Here is an 8,280-nt window from a genome sequence, read left to right on the forward strand (position 1 = left end):
TAATGATCTGCCCTGTAAATTTTCACTCAGTTAACAACAAAAACTTCTTTTAAAAAAAAGCTGATGAACGAGTACCTACTGTATGCTAATCCCATGCAGAAAGTCAAGACATCACCTAACTGCGGGTGCTTTACTAGACTATGTCCAATTTCTGTCCAGTATAATAGTTAGGAAGGAGCTCTGGTGACACAGTGGTGACATGTTGGACGTCAAATCAAAACGCTGGCAAATCACATCCACGCAGCAGCTCCATGGGAGGAAGACCTGGTAAAATGCTCCTCTAATGTTATTGCCTAGAAAACCCTATGGGGCAGTTCAGCCTCCACTGTAAGATGGGTTTCATTCATGACCCGACTGTATACTTTGTGCCAAACACAGTATTAATCCCTGAGAAAAGAGCAGAGCGAGGGGACAGACTGCCAGTGATTACTAATGATGACAGCACATTGGAATCACCTGAGATGCTTTTTGAAAACGACCATACCCAGACCCCTTCTGAGGTTCTGTATTTCTTAAAGCTCTCTAGGAGTCCTGGAGTCCTGGTGTGGGGCTATAGGATAAGCACTCGGCTTCAAGGTCTGTTTGAACCTCAAAGTTGGATGTTCAAACTCACCAGTCACTCTTCGGAAACCCTATGCAGGGTTACTATGAGTCAGAATTGACTCAATGGTACTTAACAAAAACAACGAGTCCTGGTGTGGTACTATAGGATAAGCACTGCACTGCAAGGTCCATTTGAACTGCAGGGTTGGCAATGCAAATTTATCAGCCGCTCCTCGGAAACGCTGTGCAGGGTTGCTATGAGTCGGAACCAACTCAACGGCACTTAACAATAACAAGGCACTTTTAGATGCATACATTGCCCATTGAAAACCCTGAAATGACCAGGACCTCATCATACGAAAATGAGTCAAAAGTTATCCACACTCTGGTTGTATTACAATGCCCGTCCATGGTTGATGACAACATTGAATGTGCATATGAAATGATTCAGTCACACAGACAAGTGACAGTGGATTATGTGGCAAATCATTTGCAAATCAGCCATGGCTCTGCCTATGAAATAGTCCACGACAGACATGGGTTTTGAAAAGTTTGTGCTAGGTGGGCACCAAAACTCATGGAAAAGCATAAACAGAAGTGTTTGGACATCTGCAAAGAAAATTTGGACAGATAATCGAAGGCAGCTAAAAGTTTCTTTTTAAAAAAATCGTTACTGGTGACAAGACATGGATTCATCACTATGAGCCTGAGAATAAATGGCAGAATATGGAATGGAAACATCCTCAGTCACTGACAAAGAAAAAGCTCAAAAGTCAACCGTCAGCTGGAAAATTGATGCTTAGTTTTCTGGGATTCTCAAGAGGTAGTATTGGAACACGATCAGGAAAAAAATTCAACAATCAATAGTGCGCACTATAGTGAGATACTACTCATTGAACAGCTGGAGCCTAAACTTCAGATTAAACACAAAGGGCTGCTATCCAAGGGCATTGTGATCTTGCATGATGATGCACGTCCACAAACCTCTGCACACGCTGTAGGTACTCTACAAAAACTTATTTTGAGGTGTTAAAGCATCCTCCCTATAGTCCTAATAGTGCTCCAGTGAACTTTAACCTGTTTGGTCCCCTGAAAGCAGTCCTTCCGGAACGAAGATTCTCCTCTGATGAAGAAGTGAAGACAGTCAGTGGTCCATTCGTGGCTCGCAGTTCAGACTCAAACATTTTTATGTAAGGGAATACAAAAGCTTGTTGACAGTTGGACAAAGTGTATTGAAAAGCAAGGCGATTACGTCGAAAAATAATATATTTGCCTTTTCTTAAAGTTAATTTAAGTCTATGGCTAGTGTGTGGATAACTTTTGACTCACCCTCATAGAATTGATCACTGGTCAAATGGCTGGACCCCTATTCTGCTCTGGACATCGAACTATAAAAATACCCAATATGTGGAAGCAAATTCGGCGGTTAGGCTTTTAACCTAGGAGTAGGTGGGCATGGATGACGAGCATTAGCCAGGCTCTGGTACCTAGAGCTGATGCACAAGGAACAGGGCAGTATAAAGAAAGACTGAATCTATGAAAAGTGGTCTATCAACTTTAGGGCTGTTTCCCAAATTCCTGAGTTCTTGAAAGTTCTGAAAGGGAGGACCTTTTTCCTCAAGTTTCTTTAGTCCCTAGTAGATATTCTGTGTAATTAGAAATGAGGAGAGAAGGAAACAGACATAAGTAGTTCCGTTATCTCTTGTTCTACCCTCCCACTGCCCACCTTAACCAATCAAATAAGGTGGGGACAGCTAGCCAAAGTGCTGGAGCTGGAGCCAACCAGTTTCTGTTAGGAATGTTGTTGTTAAGAGCCAGCTGTGGAGTCAATTCTGACCCATGGCAACCCTGTATAGGGTTCCCAAGGAGCATCTGGTGAGCTTGAACCACTGACCTTGCAGTTCAAAAGACTTTGCAGTCTGATACATTAATCCACAGCGCCACAAATACATATCCTCAAAATATGAATACTAGTACCAGCTGCTATTAAATCAATTCTGACTCAAGACAACTCCATGTTTGTCAGAATAGAACAACTCCATAGAGTTTTCAATGACAGATTTTTCAGATGTTATCACCAGGCCTTTCTTCCAAGGTATCTCTAGTAGACTAAAACCTCCAACTTTTAGGTTAGTGGCTAAGCTCTTTAACTGCGCTGTTGTATTGACTCCAGTCAATATTAAAAGTGATTTAATTTGGGAATTCACAAGACCATAGTAGCAAGATGATGAATAAAACCAGAAATGTGAGTAATTGGAAGAAAACATCAATGCAAAAGCTCCCAGGGATAGTGGAGGCAGGGAAGAAAAGAGGACAGAGCTCTTGATGATGAAATTCTCTACATGACAAAGGGATTGTTTGGGGTGAGAAGAATGTGGGGTCATAGAAGGAGGTCTCATGTGAACTAGAAAGTCCTGGGAGGTGATGATGAGGACGATGATAGTGGTGCTGCCTCAAAACTAGCACTTGAGGATTCTCCTAGTTCCACCCTTTCAAGGAGGGCCACCTGTGCATCTGGGGAGCAGCTGGGGGGATTCCCACTACAAGTTGGGTTACAGTTATGTAATATGGGCCACCTTTTGGTGCTGTCACACCTTACCAAGAACTGTCATGTTTTGCACAGCAACACTATTTGGTGACAGACAGAAGTCAGGGCCCCTCTGATATCCCAGCTGGCAATAGGGCCTGAAGGACAGCAAGGGGAGGCAGCAGCTCAGAGGGGGCCTTGGAGCTCCCTAGGTCCAATACTGGGCAATGTCTTCACAGGCCTTTGCATAGGACATGGACATGAACCAGGGAGATGGCATCAGATCCTTCTCATTCCCTGAAAAAGGGGCCAGGAAGAGCCAGCACAGGCACAGGGTGGGGTCTGCACACCCAGATGCCAATGGAGACAAGGGTGGGTCTTGGGGGACAAGTTCCTCTCTGGAGGTGCCCCAAACCTTCTCCCTAGGTTTTCCCCCATGAGGAATTCCTTCTTTCCCAAAGGTATCCAGAGGACATCTCCCTTCCTATCCTGACCACCCCACATCCAACCTCAGACTTGGCCCAGCACTGCCATTCTTCTCATTGAATACAAACATCAGCATTAAGCCTTGTACTGCTCTCTCTGCCATTAGGCCCTAACTACACTGCCATTTGCTACCACTGTTTCTTGTATCTTAGCTCCCATCCCAGGGGACCCGTGGAGCAATTGGATTGACTGTCCTTCCACATCTTCTTCCAGCCTCATGCGTACTCACATGTAGTAGGCCATTTTCAGGCTATGATAAACTTTGTTCTGCAACTTAAAATTTCATGAATGTTGGCCCTGCATATGAGGAGTTGGCTGCTAACTAGGCACCAGAATATTCTAGAATGCAGACCTGGTTAATTATGGCACAAAAGATTTACAGAAAATCTTCTTGGTGTCTCACTCCTCTGACAGTGTCACCTAGTGGTTTTCCCACCACCACACCTAGCTAGTAACACAACTGAGTCAGGTTCTTTTCCAAATATCTGTGTCAGTCACATGGGCACATAGGATGGTGGCTGTGTCCTTGCATCCCACCCACCCCTGGTGTTAATGGTCTCTGTATGTCTTGCTAGACTTGTATCAAGGTGTTCAATGGGCTCACAGTGTTGCTTTCATGCCAATGCCACAGGGTGAGGAAGAAGTGGTGGGTGTGTAGGTTTAGGTGTGCAGGATCATGGGAGTGAACCACACAGGAGGTGTGTCCAAAGGCCGATAGTGAGGAGAGCTCCTGGGATCTTGAAATCAACTTCTGGAGGCCTCAGTCTGGGGTAGTCCTGGAGAGGGGAGTTTGGGCTTTGGGAAGGTGTTCATCTTCACACAAGGAAAGTTAGGAGTGTTGGGGAACTTCTCTGTTCTTCTAGCTCCAGCACCAGGTCCAGCATGTGCTCTCCAACCAGTTCAAGTTCCAGCCTTACCTCCAGGACCATCTGTAGGACAACCTCCTGAGGGAGAGCCTAATCTCACCCCAACTGCTCCATCAGCATTCCCAGAATCTGTGGGAGAGCTTGTTTCTGTTTCACCTGGAGATCTACCTGGAGCACCCTCCCCAGAACCTGATCTAGAGGCAGAACCAGCCTTAACACCTACTCCACAATCAGCCTAGGCTGGGGTCTGTTCCATCCTGAACCTCCATGTCTTCCCCACAGAGGGCACAAATATTCAACTATTTTCGTATTTTATTTTGTTTATAGTGTACTCTAATTCTTGTTTTATGTTTAATCTAACATTCAATAAATTTTACATTTTAGTAAAAAAATAATAAAGCTCACAGGGAGAAGATACAAGAGTAAATCCACCTTCCCCCAACCAGGGCAGAAGTTGGACCAGCAAGAAAAATTGTCTTTCCTTCAATCCTGAAATCATGAGGGTATGGGTTAAAGAGGATGCTAAAATTAGAAATGTGTAGGAATGTTCTCCGAGTTCATTTCTTTGTCAAAAATTCACACTTTTGAAACTACCTTAGTTCATCAAAATGGCTTTTTCTCATGTGGCTCCTTGGCTATATAGATTCCTTACCCCTTCTAAAGAACTATCTGCCACAATGGTCTTTGTTTTCTTTTAAATGATCCCAGGGCTCCACAGAGAAAAAATGTTTCTTGAAAGTAGGAGAAGAGCCTCACACTGGTAACAAAAGTTTCTTCCAACTAGCAAGGTGACCTTGAGCCAGTCATGTCATGACTTTATGCTTTAGATGCCTTATCTGTACCATTAGGATTGGAGGAAGACTCTTTAACAACCAATGATATGCAGATATCTTACTGATGAAGATCAAACACCACAGCCTTCAATATGGATTGTACCTCAATGTAAAGAAAATAAAAGTCCTCACAAGTGGACCAATAAATGACATCATGATAAACCGAGAAAATATGAAAGTTGTCAACGACTTCATTTTACTTGGATCCACAATCAACATGCATGGAAGCAGCAGTCAAGATATCAAACAACATCTTGCATTAGGCAAATCTGCTTGCAAAAGAACTCTTTAAAGTGCTAAAGAGAAAAGATGTTACTATGAGGACTTAGTTGTGCCTGACTCAAGCCATAGTATTTTCAAGTCCTTGTGTGGCACTGCGGATTAATGCACTGGACTGCAAGGTCAGTTAGAAAGCAAAGTCGGCAGTTCAAGCTCACCAGCCACTCCCCTGAAATTCTATATAGGGTCTCTATGAGTTGGAACCTACTCAATGGCACTTAACAGCCATATATACATGTGAAAGTTAGACAATGATAAAGAAGACTGTAGAAGAATTTATGCATTTGAATTATGGTGTTGAGGAAGAATATTGAAAGTACCATGGACTGTCTAGAGTCCTGTTGGGGCACTACAGATAAAGCACTGGACTGCTAGGTCTGTTGGAACCACAAAGTCAGCAGTTCAAACTCACCATCTGCTCCTCAAAAACCCTGTATAGGTTCACTACGAGTTGGAACAGACTTGACGTCATTTAACAGCAACAACAACAACTATGGACTTCCAGAAGAACAAATAAATCTGTCTTGGAAGAAGCACAGCCAGAATGCTACTTAGAAGCCAAGGTTGGTAAGACTTCGTCTCTCATACTTCAATCATATTATCAGGAGGGACCAGTCCCTGGAGAAGAACATCATGCTTGGTAAAGTGGGGGTGGGGGGTGGGGGGGTGGAGGTCAGCAAAAAAGTGGAAGTTCCCCAATGAGATACAGTGGCAATGGGCTCAAGCATAGCAGCAATTGTGAGGATGGCGCAGTACCAGGCAATGTTTCTTTCTGTTGTGCATAGGGTCACTATGAGTCTAAACAAACTGGATGGCATCTAACAACAACAACAAACATGAGACAATAGACTAGAGGCCCTTTGAGGTTCTTTCCAGTGCTAAGATGCTATCACTCTTTAAACATTCATGAATTACTCCTTATCTCCAACAATAGACATAGGAAAAATAACTTGTTTCCTCAAATCCAAGGTTTTCCAAACTCTCCTAGTTCTCCTTTGTTTCTTTAGTTAATTCAGAAAAGTTACACTGAGGTATTTCTTGTTACAACTGATCAGTTTTTCCTGACCAGCCTGTCCTGTGACCTAATAGAGAGAAAATGTGCCACTCCTAAGAGACATTGTCTATTGAGAACAGCATATTTAAATGAAATACACACAAAGTTGACCTTTCAGTCTACTCCAACTCATGGAGATGGCGTATGCACAGATAGAACTGCATTCCATAGTGTTGTCAGAGCCACTCAAAGGAGGCGCTAAACACCCGCAGATTCCAAAAGGAAGGGTTTTAATGTGCCGGCACCTGTCTCAATGGATTCATGTTCAGAGACTCCTTCCCAGGGTACAAAGGTTTTATAGAGGTTCTTAGGGGGCATAGCTGAAGAGGGACACGTGATACACTTGGCAGCAGGGGATTGGCCAGCAGGCAGCATCTTACAAAAAGAAACAGACAAAGGCTCAGATTAGTGAAGGCAGGACATTCTATTAGGGGAATTCACATTCTTTAGGTTTCTTTGTTCTCAGAAATGACTTGACTACTTTACTTCACAGGCTCCTGTTTTTCCAAAAATGACCTGAGCATCCACCACAGTAAATCCTACATGGCTGTGAATTTTCAGAAACACATGAGCTGGTCTTTCTTTCAAGGCACTTCTAGGTGGGTTTATCACATGTTCCCTGGTCCCCAGCTCCCTGAATCTGAACAATCAGGCTCAGCTGGTGTCCTCACTTCTCAAGGATGGAAGCGAAGCACTCTGGGCAGTCACACATAAGATTTATTGGAAAGGGAGAGTACACTTCAGAGAGAGAGAAACAGGTCTGTTACTGAGAGTGGAGAAGACCCCGAGGAATTGGGGAGCAAGGTTTAATAAACTCAGGACTCCTCCCCTAGGAGAGTCGTTCCACCCTGGGCGAGTGGTTTGGGGAGTCTTTATTGGGTTTCCCATGCCCTTTTCTGCCTATGGAGTGGAAATAGCCCAGTTGGGAGAGAGTTAGACTGAAGATCTAAAGGTCCCCGGTTGGATCCCGGTCTTCAGCAAGAAGTGGATTCCATTTGGAGTCCTGGCATAGCGCTGTAATATAAAGCTCAGGGCCACAAGGTCAGATTGAACCACAAAGTTGGTGGTTCAAACTCACCAGCTGCTCCTTGGAAACAGGGCCACTATAAGTTGGATAAGACTCAACAGCACATAACAACAATCCAATGCCAAGTGGAAGAGGGGGTGTGATTGTATGCAGGGGTAGATAACAATAAGCTAACACACATCAAAAGGTCATGCTCAGGACGAGTCCTAAACTGCAAGGGTATCCAGGACTTTTGTGGTCCCTGTTCTGGTTTTCAATCTGTTTACTGTGGGTCCACCTTTCCTTTGATCTGGACCAGGCAGGGAGGGGCTCAAGCTATCCCTAATCTGTTCTCATCAGGTTCAAACCACCAACCTTCCATTTAGTAGCTGAGCTACTTAAGGTTTGTTGTTGTTGTTATGCATCTTGGAGTGGATTCCAACTCATAGCGACCCTGTACAGGGTTTCCGAGGCTGTAAATCTTTAAGGGAGCAGAAAGCCTCATCTTTCTCCCATGGAACAGCTGGTAGTTTCGAATTGCTGACCTTGCGGTTCACATCCCACCCCACCAGAGCTCCTTAAGGGTTTGCACTACCCAAAAACTCCTAAATGGAGATAGGTGTTACATATAGAAAATGAATTCTCTTAACGACTTTGTTATCTTTTTTTGAGCCTTCAAGCATTAT

Source organism: Chrysochloris asiatica, unplaced genomic scaffold (genome assembly GCF_000296735.1).
Source record: "Chrysochloris asiatica unplaced genomic scaffold, ChrAsi1.0 scaffold00022, whole genome shotgun sequence".
Classification (NCBI taxonomy): Eukaryota; Metazoa; Chordata; class Mammalia; order Afrosoricida; family Chrysochloridae; genus Chrysochloris; species Chrysochloris asiatica.